The sequence below is a fragment of the Thunnus albacares genome, chromosome 21 (assembly GCF_914725855.1).
Source record: "Thunnus albacares chromosome 21, fThuAlb1.1, whole genome shotgun sequence".
NCBI lineage: Eukaryota > Metazoa > Chordata > Actinopteri > Scombriformes > Scombridae > Thunnus > Thunnus albacares.
In genome coordinates, this window is record NC_058126.1 from 14375442 (window position 1) to 14393363 (window position 17922).

General features: G+C 41.9%; 1 long non-coding RNA gene across 1 annotated transcript; it reads left to right on the plus strand.

Moving 5' to 3' along the window:
• Window positions 1-2854: 2854 nt before the first annotated feature.
• LOC122972946 lies at window positions 2855-12171 on the plus strand. The gene is made up of 2 exons (XR_006399880.1): window positions 2855-3104; window positions 11496-12171. It is a non-coding gene; the product is annotated as an uncharacterized LOC122972946 (long non-coding RNA).
• The last annotated feature ends 5751 nt before the right edge of the window (window positions 12172-17922 follow it).

A 17922-nucleotide genomic window follows, 5' to 3' on the forward strand; every position in this document is an offset into this window, starting at 1 on the left:
TGTTGACAGTTGGCTGTTGTGTACACATACAGTCTACCTCAAATGTAATATGTGTGTGGGGTTGGTTTGCGAAATCCCAGGGGTGTTTTTTTACTTTGCATGAGTGGCTTTTCAGCACACTTGCAGAAGATCTTGATAAGCCTGTGAAAACTGAACTCTGGGTTTGAAGCCCTGGTGTGATAAAGAAAGCCTTTGTGTGGTGCACTGCTGCCTGCTCATACTCTATCCCTCTGGGTTAGGGATAGATGGATGGACGGATGGATGGACCGATGGGTAGATGGACATAGGTAAAACAATGTAAAACCGGTCCAGCTCGCCAGACCTGTTCTCTTGTCTCTTGCGAGAGAACAGTTTGACACACATATGTTAGGGTGGAGTCAGCTCAGGTGCTGGTGTGATTGGAAGGATTAATATACAGTAAGCTGTACTGTCTCTTTCCTCCAGGAGTTTTATCAAAAACAAGTGTGCTAGAGTACAAATGGCTTCTGTTGTTGTTTGTGTGGACAGCTGGTGAGCATCCCTGTCTTTTGTCTTCAGACATCTGTGTGCGGAGAGAAAAAGCTGAAGGATGAAGAGCGAGGAGCATGTGGAAGAAAGGGCACTGTCCAGAGAACACACACACACACACACACACACACACACACACACACACACACGGATGCATGAGCACACACACAGATGCATGAGCACACAGCTGTGTGTCTATATTTGTGTGTGTGTGTGCATGGCTGATGATAATACATGAAGTTCAAACAGGGCTACTCTCTCCTATTATCTTTCCATCAGCTTTAGGCTCCATTTAAACTGCCCTCCCCTCAATGCACAATAACACCAGTATTGTCCTATCTGTGTGCTGTCATTGTCCAGGCCCATAAGGCACGGTTGCCCTTTTTTTACCCGATGGAAAGCTTCCTCTTTGTGTGCGCATGTGTGTGTACCAAAAGTCTTGTGTATGGTATTTTAGACAAGCCAATTTCCAAAGTATGTCCCAAAAAAAAAAAAAAAAAGCCAAGAACAGGAAGGAAGGATGTAGAGGTGGCAGCCAGTACACTCCCACCCCCCTACCACCACCTCACACAACCGCACACACACACAGACACACACCACCCCTCCACTCCTGCTCTTGTCTGGCAGGGGGAGACGAGGCCCGTTGTACCCAGTGCCAACCTCTCTGGAGCCAGGCCAGTCCCGCTGGACCCTCTGGATCGTATTCTGGTGTGGGCCGTTGTGGCTGGTTGGTCCCACTGTGTAACTCTAGCTTGGTCTCTGACACAGTACAGGTATGTCCCCTGTGGCCCAGATTACCAGGGGACTGTGTAAACAGCCCTGCTAATCTGAGGAAGTATCCTGTTGGCATATTAGTGAAGCCTGCCTCAGCAACAGGTTTGGTATTTCATTTGGAAAGCCATTGTGGGCATCATAAGACTGACAGTTGAGTTCAATATATATTATAAAATTCCACTTAAGAAATGACAAACCTTACACTGCTTTGGTTCTTTTACAAATGTTTCACTTGGAAAAAAAACTCACTTTTAAAATCCAAGATGTGCTTTTTATTGGACAAATGTTTTCATGTGTGAATGTGTTAAATTGCTAATTCCATTCCATATGTGAATGATCTCTTTGTATATGTACTTAATTAAAATTGCCTTTTACAATAGCAAGAAGGGAATGTGCTTTGAATACACTTTTTCACTGAATGAAAATAAAATAAAAAAAACTGTGAAATATGGATATCATAAATGGAAAATAATATGAATAATTTATTATACCTACTGTTTTGGATATTAAATTTGTGGAAAGGTACAGACAACCCTTCAAATGACCTTGGCAAAATTTCTGTATTACTTACCTTACCTTTTGTCATGGAGAATTCAGGTCCCTGTGTCTTTAAGTCACTTTAATCTGCTAACAGCTTGGGCTGGGGCCATTCGGTCATTTCTTTGGCCCTCTTTCCATTGTCCTATATGTCATCTCCAGGCAGACACTGTTTAGATATTAATGGCTGCATGATGAGATGGCCTCCTTACAAGGCTGCCCTTACTGGATAATTGATCATGTAGTGAATGACATGATGTGGTTCAGGTTTAGGTCTAGCTGCTCCACCACGGAGGCATGATCAACTTTTTCTTTACTGCACACCTTTTATTTGACTTTGTCTCCTCAGGTGGACACATGATGATCTTTAAGACATCAGGTTCAACTTAAAAGATCTGATAAAAGTTTAGTAGGAATCACATTGTTCACATGCATGAACAGATGAGAAAAGAACCATCTAGCTGTAAATGGAGAAGAAAATAAAAGCCACTGGAAAATTCTGAGAGACATAAATCACACATTTAAATAATAATTCTTACTGTGGAATACAGACAAGTTTATACCTGCAGTACACAATATATTTATTTCATGGTTAAAACAATATATTATACAAACACTGACAACATCATTGCCACAGACCCTTGACCCTTTCTACGTGAGCCAGTCCCCGTCCTGGTGACATGATGCAGTTGGAGCACACTGAGGACAGTCCACCCTGGTTGACAGTTGCAAACCAATCATTGCTGGTTGACATAAAACACGTCACTACTGGTGTGCCAGCACAGGAAAGTCGCCACAGACATCAGATTTAAAAACTGGTAATACTACGAAAATACAGAGAGATTTACCTGGCTGTAATAGGCTTAACGGGGCTTTATATAACAAATGTGAAGCAATTTACATGTATTAATCATTTTTTATTGCCAATGAGGGAACGACTTGTAACGTAACTTAAAAGATGAGTTTTTGTGTGCTCCCAAGTGCCTTGCCTCCTACCTGCTAAGTAACATCAACAAACGACTGGCACCCACCACAACAAAAATGGTGCAATCCGACTAGAAACACCATGCAGATATTAGCTCTCCAGCTCTGCTACCCACCAGGTTGGCTGGTGGCTAGCCACCTTACCATATCAGCTATCAATGTTTCTGGCTATAGTACCTTTGTTTTTGGGGGGGTTTGAGATGGCTAGCCGCCTCCATCAACCACCACACATTTCACAATAAAACTGCAGCGCGTTGCCACAGTGGGTCGCTCATCAGCCACAGGCAGCATGGCAGCATGTGGTAAGGAACATCTAAATTGCGAATGACTTTAGTGCTAACAGTTAAGAGCCTTGAAGTTTTCGATAATATCCAGGCGGGTAATGTCAGTAAATCTGAGCAAAATACAGACTTTGCTTATCCCATGTGAATGAGCTGCATGAAACACAGAGACGTGGGAGGAGTAATTTCTAAATCACATGAGGTCCCCAGGTAATATTAGTCCTGTGCGAATATATGGCTTTAATCAGCATTGTGTGAACTGGTTTGGCAAGGGCTTGAATGTAACGGACGTTCATTTATATGTTAAAGGCCCGCACTCCAGCTTTAAATATCTCTGAGTGGTTTATTTGATGACTTTTCTCTTGCAGTAACTAATCCCAGGGCCAAATGAGAGAAGTAATGAGCATTCTTTTCTGACATGAGTGTGTTTATAGGAGCGCAACTCTAGCATGTAAAGAGAGACGCATGGAAGCACTTCTCTTCCTTGGAATAAAGTAATTAAGGATCTCTCTATCCCATTTTTTTCTCCCCATCCGAGCTGAAGAACGGAACTTTCTTTATGTCAATCGATCATCGCTGCAACTTGACATCCTGACCCGGACATTTAATTTATTGATCTTCATTTTATTCGGATGTAAGGACCCTTTGCTCTTTTAAATTAATCCAGGTTAATTTGGCCAGGCCCCCTTATCCCACCCAGCATGAATGGGCCCTCTGTTGGGCAGAGCTGGCCTTGGCCACCCAGTTTTATGGGAATCTGCAGTGAATTAGAAAATCTGTCAATGCGAGAGGAGCTGCGCAGCGCAGATATGCCGTGTCACTCCACCTGTAAAAGAACTGCTCTTTGTCCATTATCTCCCAGGCTTACCTGAGGAGAGTTAACCTTGAGGTCAATAACATCTCCATGGTGTTTCATGACTGGCTGGGTCTGGGCTGGGGGTCTGAGGAGAGCCATTGTTAACAAGGGGGCTGCAGACCCACACTTCCTCCCTCTTTGGCTCTCCCCATCAAATACCTCTGGGAAACAGATCTGTAAAGAGCAGTGACGGGAGCCATAAAGATGTGATCACTTTCACAGGAAAGAGCAGCCACTGTACTAGTTTGTCTTCATTGTGGTTAATATTAACGGTTCATTTCTTTAAATTAAGTTACAGCATCAGGGTATAGTCCCACAGGATGTCATTTCTTGGCACCCTGGAGAACTTTTACCTGGCAACCTTTTAAATTCAGCCTCATAATTACACATAATATACAACTCTGCACTAATACTCTAGCCATGGAGCACTCTGTACCCCTGAAACCAGGGATGTGGAACTTTTGGCTGCACGCTCTCTTCCTCTTATTTCCCCCTCTCATGTGATTCATGCTCTTCTCTAGCATGGTCTTTGTAGTTAAGCATGGTATTCAAATCTAAGCATCCCAGATTGGACTATAATTTGCCTGTGCATATCTATTGCTCTGTCTCTAATCATCCATATGGTAGAAATAATTGTAAAGTTGTAGGAAACTTTTAGACACTATGCCAGGGAAATAAAAACTATTTTGTCACAGCAGTGCAACATTATTTCCATCAATCCAACCCTTGCTGTGAGTAAAAGGAAAGATTAGCATAATAGCATTAATTAAAACTTCATATAATGTATATTAATGGCTCAATCTTAACAGTATAAACAGATCAAGGATTCAGGAGTATTGACTGCAGCATTCATTAGATTATTTCCATTTTTGCGTTTGACCTTATACAAATTGATGTATAATCACAAGTCAGTTGAGGGTGTCTGTTTTTAAATGCTCCTCTGTTTAGATGAAGCCATTTGAATAGGATTTGTCCTGCATGTAAATGGTGGGTTGGGAGAAGTTTACACTGAGAGCAGGCAGGCAGGTGCAGAGCGCAGCAAAGTCCAGGTGTGCTGCCGCTGACAATGACACAGATCCACTCTGTGTTGCTTTTTGTCTTCAACCTAGAAACCAGAGCAATATATAATTTACTCAACTAGAAAATGATTTGGTTAAATTAAGTATCATTTACTTTTCCTTGTTGCAGTGATATTTTCATCTTTTCAGGCTGTGCGACTCTCTATAAGAGCACACAAGGAACAAGGATTTGGCTAATTTGAGTGGATATTTTCAAGTCAGTCAAGCATTTGTCAACAAAGGCCAACAAAGCGAGACAGACAGCTCTGCGCTATGCAAGCTGACAGTAAATTCAACAGTACTGGGCTGATTACTGCTTGCTGTCCAACATGGATTTATTTTACCAAACAAAAGCAGAGACTAATGTATTGAGGTGCTCATGGGAAACATGTCTTTTTATGTTTTATGTTAAATACAACCATGCATGCCACGGCTCGGCAGTGCTAAGGCTATGCTAATCAGTTATTGATCCGTGTTGTAGAATAGAGCCCTCTTTCCCTCTGCTCCTTTTCTTGGAAAACTATGTTGTCATTGCATTCACTAACAGCCCCAAGGGGGTAGTGTGGAGGCAAGGGAACATGTTGGGCCAGGCACATCACCTGTTCCTCAAACCAAAATAGGACACAACTTGAGATTCAATTTTAGCAGCCAGTGAGGCTAACCAACGGCAGCGACAGGGGTGTAACGGCTGGTGATGAGTGATGATCACAGGCCTTCACTCACAATCAGCGGTCCCCAGTGGCCTCATTTCACTATACCTGCCACTTACTGTGTCCTGCCATCAACCACGGCCACTAATAATAACCCTGGATATTTGGATTTGTTTTCCATTCAGATCTTATTTGAAATGATCTACACGGCAAAGGGGATTATACTGTTATTTGTTTGAGAGAGGTAGTTTTTGTTTTATACCTTTTTAGTATTTGAGGTTCTTAAGAAGTTTGAACTGTGTGTGCTTCTAACTAGCAACAATGGAAATTAAACCATAGCTGAGAGGACAAACAAGCTAATTCAATCAAATCCTAAAGCTCATATTTCTACAGAATCTGTATTTGGGTAACATAATCAAAAGATTAAAACTCAAATAATCAAACTGGGCAGTAATCAAAATCACAAATCTTCCTCAAAGGAAGATTAAGTCATGGCCTATTCATGATCGTCATAGAGACAGATCCTATCCGTTGATTTCAGCAGCTGCATCTGACTTTTTTCTGTGTTCAATTTGAGTCTCATCTCGCTGCCATATTAAAACACAATAAACCACAAAACAAATATTTGTTTTTGTTTTTTCCCTGGAAGTAGAGGGCTTTGAAATCCAAACCGGCCGCCTCGTAGCTCAAACTGGTGCTGTGAAATCTAAAGTGACAAAGCATTTTTCTCTCTCCCTCCAGGGGCCTTGCCTAGACTTTTTTAACCTGCTAAGAACTGCAGATGTTTCACTTTTTCATCATTTGGAAAATGTATACCTGCCTTTTTTCTGCTATTGTATATTTAATCCTTTGTGAAGGCTTGTGGTTATTTGCGGTTGTAATTAGGCTGTTTCCATTAAGGAATATTACTGCTAAATGGATCCATTACTCTAGACCCTACTTCGTCATAGGAAAATGCCCGAGCACTACAGTGATTGGACAGAGGCCCAGCCTGGACCTGAAAACAGAAAAGACTCACACCTGAGAGAGACAGAGGCAAAACTGGAGTTCCCTGTGGTAATCGAAATCTATTTTATCCTGCTTATCTGGGTCTGAGTCAAGGCTGCTACATGTTAAGCAAAGTAACTGTGCACCCTTTTTCATAGCCATGTTCTCCACCTCTTCCTGGGGATCCAGAGATATTCCCAGACCAGTTAAGATATACATCGTCCAAGTTAGATGTGCCTGGAATATCTCTGCAGGGGGGAGGCATCCTGAAGACGCTTGAATTAGCTTTCTTCAATGAAAAGGAGCAGGAGTGTCCAGTTTGGTGACATCTCTACTTTTTCACCGATTATTTATTTTTGCTCACTTCATTTGGCCAGTGTGAAGCATTTGGGAAAGGGGTCAACATCTCTATGTCTCCATCTATGCTGGATAATGGTGGATTACCCATTTGGGTTGGAAGTGAGTCACCACCCAAAGTGAAAGGTCTTGTGTACGAGTGAGGGTAAGATGGAGGTTGAGATCAACATAGATATTGCAGAAATGCAGCTGTTGTACCTGACTGCCATGGTGAGGAGGAAGCTCAGCCTGAAGGTGAAGCTCTCAATTTAATAGTCACTTTATTCCAACCTTCACCTTTGGTCATGAACCCTGAATAGTGGCCAAAAGAATTAAATCACAGATACAACAATCTGTTTCTGTCTACAAAAGCTTTAAAAAAATGCTGCTTTGTGAGGCTTTGGTTGTAAATCCATAAATCTTTTTAAGGAACAATTACCCACGAAAAACACATCTATCACCAGGAAAAAGAGGGCAACCTTTGGCATGTACAATACAATGTACAATAAGTGGGGCCTTATATAAGACACACATTGTCTGCTTAAGGTGTGTGTTGAAAACTTTGACTCCCTGTCAAGATCACACCAGCATTGACAGACTCATATAGCCTGCAGGCTTTTTTGTCACTGATATAGCTGCGTTGTCCCCTGAATGGGTGACATTGACACTTGGATGTCACCTGGACTTTGTTTCTTAGCGTGCCTCAGCCTCTCCACCCACACCCCTCGGGGTGATTCCCAGACTCAGCTTCTCACCCCTCCCTTTTGTATTGAGAGGGCAAACAAAGCATCCCAAAGCTTCCAGGCTATTTTTATACCTCCAAGCTTTGCTGTTCTTCCTCCTCCCTCTTCTTCTGAAATCTACAAAATGACAGGGCCGATCAATTGCAAAAAATATTTTGGGAACTTTGGAATAAATGCATGTGGCCCACAGGGCTGTTCCACAAAAGACTGAAGGCCTTATTGTTGTTTTGTACCATTATGGTGGCAGCCCATAGCGTGACAGCGCTGTGACAACAGCCCCTTTCAGCTTTAACGCTGAGTGACGTACTGTTGATAATCATGAACAGATTTAGATCCCCCATGTTGCCTGTATTAGGGAGTGCTGCAGTTGGCATATGCCATATGGAAAAAAACACTGTTATTATGACTATCATACAGTGTTTGTTTTAGTTGATGGGAAGCACCCTCCTCAAAAATGAAGTATTACTGTCCATTTTAATCAGAATGAGCTTGTTTTTATAACTCTGGTAGGAGCGGTTTTGGAAGGTCTTTTACAGTATGTTCAGTTCAAATCAGTTTCCTAAAGAAACATACAACAAAACCAAGAATCCTCTGGCTGATGGACTGTGTTTGACTAAGGACCTCAAGTCATTAGAAAATAATGGACTTCCCTAAATTCTCCGGTGAATATAATCAATGCTACAGAAAAACGTGCCAGTCCACAGTTTACTGGTTATGTGTCAGTGTATGAATTTGGCGCTCGTTCTCTCTGACATTCTGCCCTGTCAGTGGAGCGTGTCCATGGATCTTTTTCTTCATTGTTATTAAGTGCCCCGTATCCTTTCCCTGGTCTTAACCGTGATGACAATGCTTTCCAAATCCCAATCACTTGGAATCCTGTAAACAGACCATCGCTTTCATGTGAGGACAAACTACACAGTGAATACCCTCTAACAGCGCATATCAATTGCTATTAAGACCAGGGGGAAAAAGAGCAGAAAAAAGAAAAAAAAACAGGGGGGTCCGATTATCCCTGAGTCTCTAACCGGCCAAATAAATAGTACCATGTGAGTGATTTGGCCCAGATGGACATACAAGTCCAGGGGAGTTAGCGTTGTCCAAAAACCATCAGAGTTTAGGAGGAAAGTCAGGGTACCTGCCTTACCTCAGCATCCCCTCATCATTAAGAGCTTAGTGTCCCAAATGTATTTTACAGTCACTGCTCTGGAATACACACAAGCATGGAGACTGGGCGCTGCTGTAGGCTTCAAAGCTCAATTAAAAACACTTGTGGAGTTAGTGGTGCACTTTTGAATGAAGGGAACTTCTGAATGAGGGACAGTGACTGTGGAGTATTTCATCATTGCTGTTTGAAAAACTATGCTAATGCTATTTAAAAGCTTAGTTCACACAAAATAGTGGTATCTAGCCAAGGATTAACGTGTAATGGAGTATTTCTACACTGTGGTATTGCTCCTTTTACTTAAGGATCTGGATACTTTTTTCACCACTGAAAAAATTCAAAACAGCAGCATCTCTTTACAGACTTTGCTGTCAACAGTTTTCATCGGAATGATTTCTTCAATAGAAAGTATATGCACTGAAAACTGTTGACAGCAAAGTCTGTGTATTATCCAGAATAACAGTGATACAGATTATGTAAAGAGATATTGGTGTTTTTTTTTTCCAATTTGTCAATACTGGGAGAACCACAAACACAATTCCAGATGCATAATTTAAAACCTGGACAAATGAAACTTTCTGCATGCCTAGATACCACTAAAAGGAGTTTTTTTTCACATATATCATGTTAAAAAAATAGACAGGGCATTCAACAGTGATTGTCCTGTCAAATGCAGATACTGGCAATCTTCCCATAAGGGCAACGTCTGCCTCTGCTGTCAGTCTCATTTGTGTGTGTAAATAAGCCGGAGCCACGACCACACTGGGCTCTGGCGCAAGCATCAGCAATGAAAATCAGCCACAGTGTGTCAACAGCCTCAAAGCAATTTAAATCAACTTGCTCATCCTTGCTTCATTTAGGATTTGCTTTGCCGTGGTGACAATGCCGACTAGTTGACTTGACGGCTGTCTGTCAGCCCCTCTCTCTCTCTCTCTCGGATTGATGATTCTGTAGCTTATTTTTCTCCTCATTTTGCTTTTGGAGCGATGGTAAAAAGCAGCTAACATTTGTCTACCTGTCAGTTGCGATGACCTGCTGACACGAGTTTTTGTAACTTAATATTGCAGAGAAAACGTAGCCACCAGCCTTCTGTCACACTGTAGCGGGGAGCATAGTGAAGCCAAGTGAGTCCAGAGAAACTGTGCCCTGCTTCCTAGTCATGGGCCTGTATGTCTAAATGCAGCAGCACATGGAAATGGTTGCAGTGGAGCTGACCCCGAGGTGCCCAGTCAGTCCTGTTTGTGAGAGATGGAGCCTGTCTTTTATCAGTCCCCATTAGAGGGGACAGGGGTCTACTGTGTGTATGTGTGTGTGTGTGTGTGTGTGTGTGTGTATGCGTGTGTCTTGCTTGAGCAGCCACATTAATCTCCATGAGTGAGCGCTAGCAGGTGTTAACCTATGTCACTCCTAATCGCCATGGCAACAGAGTCGTGGCACCTGGAGGTGTCTGTGAGGCTGTGTCATGTTTTGATCATCACCCCCTACCCCAAGACACGCACACACAAACACTTACACACACAACATGAGGATTCAAATGAGTGTGTATGAACATTTGTGTCTATGACTGTATATTATTGCTGATTAAAGGAATAGTTCCACTTTTTTTTAAAAGGAAATATTCACTTACTTGCAGATTGTGAGATGAGAAGATCGATATCACTCTCATCTGACAGTGGTAACAATCTTCTCACCTTTACTCAAAAATATGAAACTATCCCCTTAACATTTGATGATGATATTTTCATAATTCAGTGTTTACAGATCATTTCAATAGTATTAATTAAGTAAAACAACAAAATAAAAGGTCATAAATAAAACACATTTCTGAATGAGTCAGGCTTCTCCTGAAATAATAAGCAACTAAATGCAAAGACAGCATCATTTTCTCCAAGGACAGCATCACTTCATCCCCTGTAGGCCCTTAAGCACAAGATGAGTCTATCTTTTGGGATCAACTTCAAAATATCTTCCTTATAGTGTAATCATTTCAGCTGAGGTCAAGTACTGATGGTTTTCGGGAGAGCTCTCTTAATGCACCCTTAAGTCCTCTGGCTCTTTGGCTATGCTCGTCTGGCAGACAGAAGTAAGCGATGGCTTGTGGAGGAAATGCTTGAGTAGGACTTTGGGCTGGAATGCGGTGCAGTACGCTCCCAAAAGGCCACACTGCAGAGGCCCCAGTGTGGCTGCCACACGCCGTGATTGCCAGGGGTCACCACCGAGCCCGGACCCTTCAGCTCCAGACTCTCTACGTGTGATTTTTGGGGGTTAACGTGTCAGAATATTTCTCCCCTCGATGGCTAACACCCCCACATTATTCCTCCACCCCTCATCCTCAGGGACTGCAAGAAGTTAAAGGATGTGTGGAGGCGAGAAGTGTCAGATAAGCACATTCAGATCAGAGATAGAGAAAGAAAAATTAGAAAAGAGAGTGTGTCATAGAGAACAGCGATCTTACCGAGGGAGGCGTGTTTCAGCAGCGTTGTTTACCTTTTGAAGGAGGTGATGGTGGAGCAAAACGCAGCGAGCTAATGCTGGGTGGCAGCTCTCTGAGGCCGGGCCCCCTGGGCTTTCTGTTGGCTGGCCCAGCTGTCATCTTTCTAATGATTTCTTTATTTTGCAGGAAGAGCTTGTCGCCAAGGGAAACGCGCCACTTCCGGCATGGGGAAACCCGACGCTGGACCAGGCCCAACGCTTGGACCCTCTACGTCTGCAGCCACATCACAAGGGACCAACACACCCTTTCATCCTGCCTGTGTTTCTTTGCTTTCTTTCTCCCTCTATCCACACAGTCATCAGTATCACCCTTTCTTTTAGAGCTCCCATTTGTCCTCAGGGGGTTTAACTTTACTTCTCAGTAGTAATAGTTTTCTTTTGACTTCCAAATGATTATTTAGCATTCCATTTTGTAACACATAACAGTGTTGCTGATACTTTGATAAGATCTAATTACTCTGTAAGTGTTTTTTCTCCATTTAAGGATATGGTCTGGGTAATACACAAAAATCTACTACTGTGAGAAACACAATTTTCCAATGTGGGTGATGTCAGTCTTCTTCCTAAATTCCCTACATTATTTTTTTGAAAGTCAACACGATAAGACTGATTACTGAACCATTTTTTTTGTCTTCTAAATGTAAAAGTTGAAAAGGAATATTTATATCCTGACAACCCTTCGACAAAATCAAACTTATTATCAACCATGACTGAAGTTTTCCTTTCTTTTCCTTGTAACTTCATGGCAGATAAACATTCCAATTTCTATCGTAATTGGCCACATTAAAATGTTTGTGACCACACTTTGACCTTAAGATTGATTTTGTATCTGAAATCCATTAGTGAGTTCGGCCCTGGCCAATTGGATCAGGGTGAACGGGGTTACAGGCCCGCAGTGACTGATCTCACCATGGTGAAGCTTCTCTCTGAGGGCAAGCTCGTACAGATCCCAAGAGCCCCTGCTTTCTTCCAGCCCTCCGTCAGAAACCTTGAGAGGGCCTTGAGGAAAAGAAAACGAACCCCTCTCCCTCCTCCCCTCCGCAGAGTCGAGCATAATCAGGCCCAGCCTCCCAATCATGAAACCCAAGTTAAGCGCGACTTACAGCCATTCCCCCCCCCCACCCCCCCCCCACCTCATGCTTCTCTCCAGGCCCCTGCTGCTGATTGTTCCAGAAACAACAGATGGAAATTGTGAGCGTAAACATGTAAATATTGCAGGAGTCATGGCTGAGAGCGGCGTGGAGCAGAGGTCCTCTCCACCATCACAGGGAAGCTATTACAACATGAAACGGAGCAAAGCCTTCAGAAAACAACCACTTTGTGTCAGAAGTGATAGCTGTCAGGATCCAACACACAGAAGCATAAACACGCACGCACACACATAAACACATGCAGTCCAACCAAACCGACATAAAAGAAGGACTGAAATGGAGCATATGTGAATGGATGAGCTTGAGTCAGCTTTTGGTCAATCTAATCTGATGAACAAAGCTGCTAACGAGACAAAGACGCAATTTCTAAAAGGGAAACAACACGATTGAACACCTTCAACAAACAAAAATAATGAAGTATTTAAAAATCTGAAACGTCCAAATATGTAACATAAGTTTTTTGCACCTTACAAAAAAATAACTACTCCATCTAACAGAAAAAACACAATGACCTAAGCTAACACAAAGGTAATATATACTATATGTCTGTATAGATGTGTGTGTTCTGTATGTAAAAGTGCTCTCATTTTGATAGATCTTAATTGTGGTAGAGCAATCTATATAGGGGCACCTGAAAGTCAAAGCATGCAGCACAGTTGAAATGTAAACATTTTCTGAGACTGATTGGTATCCAAACCACAGGACCGTTACCTGTCAAGTCTGAGCAGCGCTTACTAACTTGATGAGATGTGTGTGTGTGTGTGTGTGTGTAAATTTGTGTGTATGTACATGATTAAGTATGATTGAAACCGAGGCCTGCTTGAGACACTAAAAAAAAGCTCTGGTTAAAATCAGAGAGAGTCTGCTTCGCTCCAGACTGACAACGCCATCATATAATCTAAATTCTCCTTGATTTGATTTCTGGCAACACTAAAAAAAAAAAAGTAAGTCTGTAGAGAAAGTGAGCCGTGATTAACCAGATGGTTTTCGATGGTCAACACTTGGCAGCTGACATTTGGAACTGAATACTGAAATATATATACAACTGAGAACTGTAAATATATATTTTAAATGACAACATTCAGACATTCATTGCATGTTGGTTCATTTCTTCTAAATTGGCATGAATAATTTGTGAAAAAGTGATTATACAAAAACATAAATTCATATAAATATCTAACCTCTTAAACCACTGAAACAATTTGTCAAATGAAACAGACGTCACGCTGACGTTTTTGGTAAAAGGCAAATTAATTTGGTTTGGCTTGTTTTTTTCTGTCATAAAACTATTTGTTTTTAATGTGAAGATTTCCTGCCTTTCTCCTCTTTATATCACTGAAGACATAACTTGGGGCTTTGATTTGGAATGTTATAGACATTATTCATCATTTTTGAAATTTTATAGACTAAATTGACTAAAATTATAGTGTAAACTAGTGATAAAATCATATTTAAAATAATAAAAGTGTGTTTGTTTTTTTTTTACACTTCACAGGTAAATCTCTGTGTTGACTAGAAAATAAAGTATTCAGATGTTTGGAAAGTTGTCTTGGTAATAATTGGTATTAAAAAAACAGCAACAATGACATCATTTGTGTAAGTTAATAAGTGTTGATGGAATTCAATTGAGGTTTTTATTTCCTCCTCAGATTTGAAATCTTAAAGTCACACTGAGTAGATCCTCAAATCTTATCACGCCAAGTCCCTTTGGAGAAGTTGTAATCTTCTGCTGTCACTATGGTGCTCACTATAGTACATAACTTTGCCATTGTGTTGTTTGCGAGCGGGGAGCTCCACCATTAAAGCCCAATGATTGACAGCTGGGCCCTGCCTGGAAACTCTGCTGGGGGCTCAACACTATGGGGAGGCTGCCATTGATATCCGTTGTGTAATTTTCTATTGGCAGGTGGGTGATGGCTATGATTAAATCTGGGCTTTAGCCCCTGCCATCAGCATTATTGTGTCGGGATTCCCCGAGTCCCTGCTCTCCGGATCTTCTGTCACATTCTGTCATGCCAGCTTTGGGCCCTGCCAGCTGGCCCTGTGGCATGGCATAACACAGACCATGTTAGCCTCACAAGGGCCCCCGCCTATGCTATCCTCTCTCGCTCTAACACACAGACATACCCTCTCAATCACGCCTTCTCACTCTTTTTCCTCTCCTCCCCCTTTCCCACCCTCCATCGCCCACCATTTAAAGGCCCCTCGCTGTTATCCAGCAGCACTGTTTTATTTATTTTAGTCTTCTGCTGCTCTCTCAAGCAATGCATCTGTCCATCATGCTTTGCAGATCAGCTGCGTACAGCCACTGGTGGCGGAGGAGAGGGTCACACCAGGTTTACGATGTAATTCGTGTGGACGAGCTACATGGGTGTTAGTGATTACTGCTAAATGTCTGGGACGTGCAGGTCTGGTCTTGGTGGGTACAGGCTGGGACACCGGCTAAAGGTCAGGCGTGCTAAAACAGAGACGCTTCCTATTGATGTCTGACTGGTGTGTTTGTTTAAGAGCAAGGAGGCGAGGAGAGCCACAGCCACTCTCATTGGCTTTGGCTGAGGCCACTTTACCTCACACACATAATTGGGAGGTTTCAGAATAAGTTTGAATCATCTTCGGGCCATCAACATCATAATTATCCCATTTGCCCTCCAAACACTGACAAATTATTCTGAGGTAACCAAACCTTCTCTGCAAGTCCAAGTCTGGTTGATTCAGTGATTTCAAACACTTACAAAGACATAGAATAATAATCGAACAATAGTGTTGAAAATTAGCTTGAATCATCAAAAACTGTATGTCAGCAGTTACTCCTAAAGAATGTTTACACAATTTTACTATCAGCTAAATGTAAATTTAAAAATCAACATAACTTCTAACTTTTTTTGTCACAGTCAAATGTTTTGGATGTGACCAAAATGGCACCAGAGGTTGAATAAAACATTAAGTACACATTTAAATTTGGTTTACCCTAAAAACATGTGGCTTGGATGAAAATCTGTCAGCTGATCCAATATTTATGTGGCTTTCTTTTTTTTCATGATTCCACCAACAAACATCTCTAATCTCTAAAGAAAAATCTCATGTTTAAATACTGCATGTACCAAAATATCTTAAACAGTACTTGGATCATGAATTGATGATTACATAAATATATTTTAGTTTTTAAATAGTTATATTTTTAAAATTGTAATATTTATAAAACTATATAGAGTATATGTATGCGCACCGGCAGACATGTACATACTTTATGTTTGCATGTGTGTGTTATCTCTCTGCGTTACATTTGAATATTATATTTCTATAAGGCTCAGCTTTCGCTCGTTTTGTCTCGTGACCGAGGTAGTTCACTGATTCAAAATTAGCCTGTGACATGTCAGGTGCGTACAGTATATCATCAGTGCAGTGACCTCTTGAATAGCACACTTCATGCTGTGAATGTGTCAATATTATGAAGTGCTGTCATCTGATCTAATGGAGTCCATGTCAGTGGACAAGCTGTGACCCATGCCCGCGCACACACACACACACAGGGACACAGCCTTTGTCACCAGGCCTATTCCTGGCTATTGTTTTAACAAAATGGTTTACCCATGTGCAATTTGTTCAATGCTGCATTTGTGACTGGAGATATATCTGATTACATTTTTCCTGCCATACTGTAGGACCATGGCTTACTTGGGCGCCAAAGCCCTGTTGACAGGAACATTTTCCTTCGTATTTGCAGATTCAGTGACATCGTTCTTATTCTTTCAAGTCAAAATCAAGGCCAGAAAGCAAAATGTTTTACAGCCTTGCCAGTCTTTTCTTGTCGTGTTTTCTACGCAACATGTATTCATTGAGCGGTCTTGGAACACATCAACTCTAGACGGATTTGGTAATACTGGTCTAAAATTTGTGTGTGTGTGTGTGTGTGTGTGTGTGTGTGTGCATTTACGCCCTGCATGTCTGTGTACAGTGTGTTTTCATTTATGTGTGCAAATGTGTGGACACCGCTGTGAAAAGCAACAAATGCCAAAACACACATGAGACAGTGTATGTCTGCGTATTTTCAACACCGCCGACATTTACAAAGACTTGGAAAAATAGATGTTGAAAATCATCATTATTACCGCTTGTTTTTATTTCATCTGTTGCAGTACAGTATCTGCCATTGATGTTGCCGACATTTGACTTTTTTATTGTTTACCTTTAGTATCTATATCTGTTTACCTTGGGTGTGGGTGATTCCTTGGGGTGCTTGAAATGATTTAGCCCATGACCTCATCCAGTATACGCACTTGTCAACTTAGAAGTAAGCGTGGAATTGGTTCATACAGCACATTTTGGTGGGGCTTTCATTTTTTTAAGTGGATGCAAATGATATATTTTCTCACATAGTTGAATAGTCTGGGAGCCGGGAGGGTTGTCATAGAGGTAGCCAGCTCAGCTCAACTGACCCTGCTAGAAGACACGTATACTGGCATTGTGCTCATCACAGAAGGTAATACTGTCAAGTGGAAGGGTGTCTGTGTGCCACATGAGCATACCAAAGTTGTGATGTACGCTACATCCCATCATCTTCTCCGCACCAAACCAAACACATCAAACAAACAGATTCACGATACATTTAACTGATGAATTGACGCTGTATGATTACTATCCACGTCACATACAAACACACACAAGACTCACACACCGGCTGTGCCTGGGACTCGGTGAATCCCAACAGTGAAAGCCACATTAAAGGTGAGTGTTGTTATTCTGCCTTCAGTCCTGCTAGACTCATCAGTTATCCTCTATGGCCTCCAGGATGTCTGCCATCCCCTCCCTCCTCCTGTTTGTTTTAAGAAAAATCCCACTCTCAAAGTGGGAGTATGGAGTGGGTGCGTCTGACACAAAAGTAAAAACACATCTTTCATGTCTAAATAAATCTGACAAAGAAATGCTTTATGAACTGCCACCTGAAGGTAGTCCTAAAAGCCGTGGTGAGCAAAGTGGCCATAACGTTTAATCCAATTGGCTTCCTTGCTCCAAAACTGTCTTAGCAGATGGTAGGCTGTAATATGAAAGTTATTCACCCACTCACTACTGCAGTGTGTCTGTTATATCACCATGTCCTGTTATTCTTTATGGCTTCCATAGGCACTAAAGAGGAGAGAAGTTATTTTCTTTTCATTACTTCTCTCTCTTGGGGGACTGGGAGACTTGGTCCAGCTCTTCCCCTTCAGTCCAGAAATTCTTTTCAATTAAAGGCCTATCCTACCAGATGGTAGAGACATTAGGACAGCGCTCTGTTGATGTGCCGCCCCTGCAACCAATGGACAGCCATTTCATTTACCAGGCAGTAAATCTTAAGGCACCTAATGCCCCGCAGCACAGGCCGCCAGCACCCGACAACACACACCAGCCTGGCCAAAGTGTTAT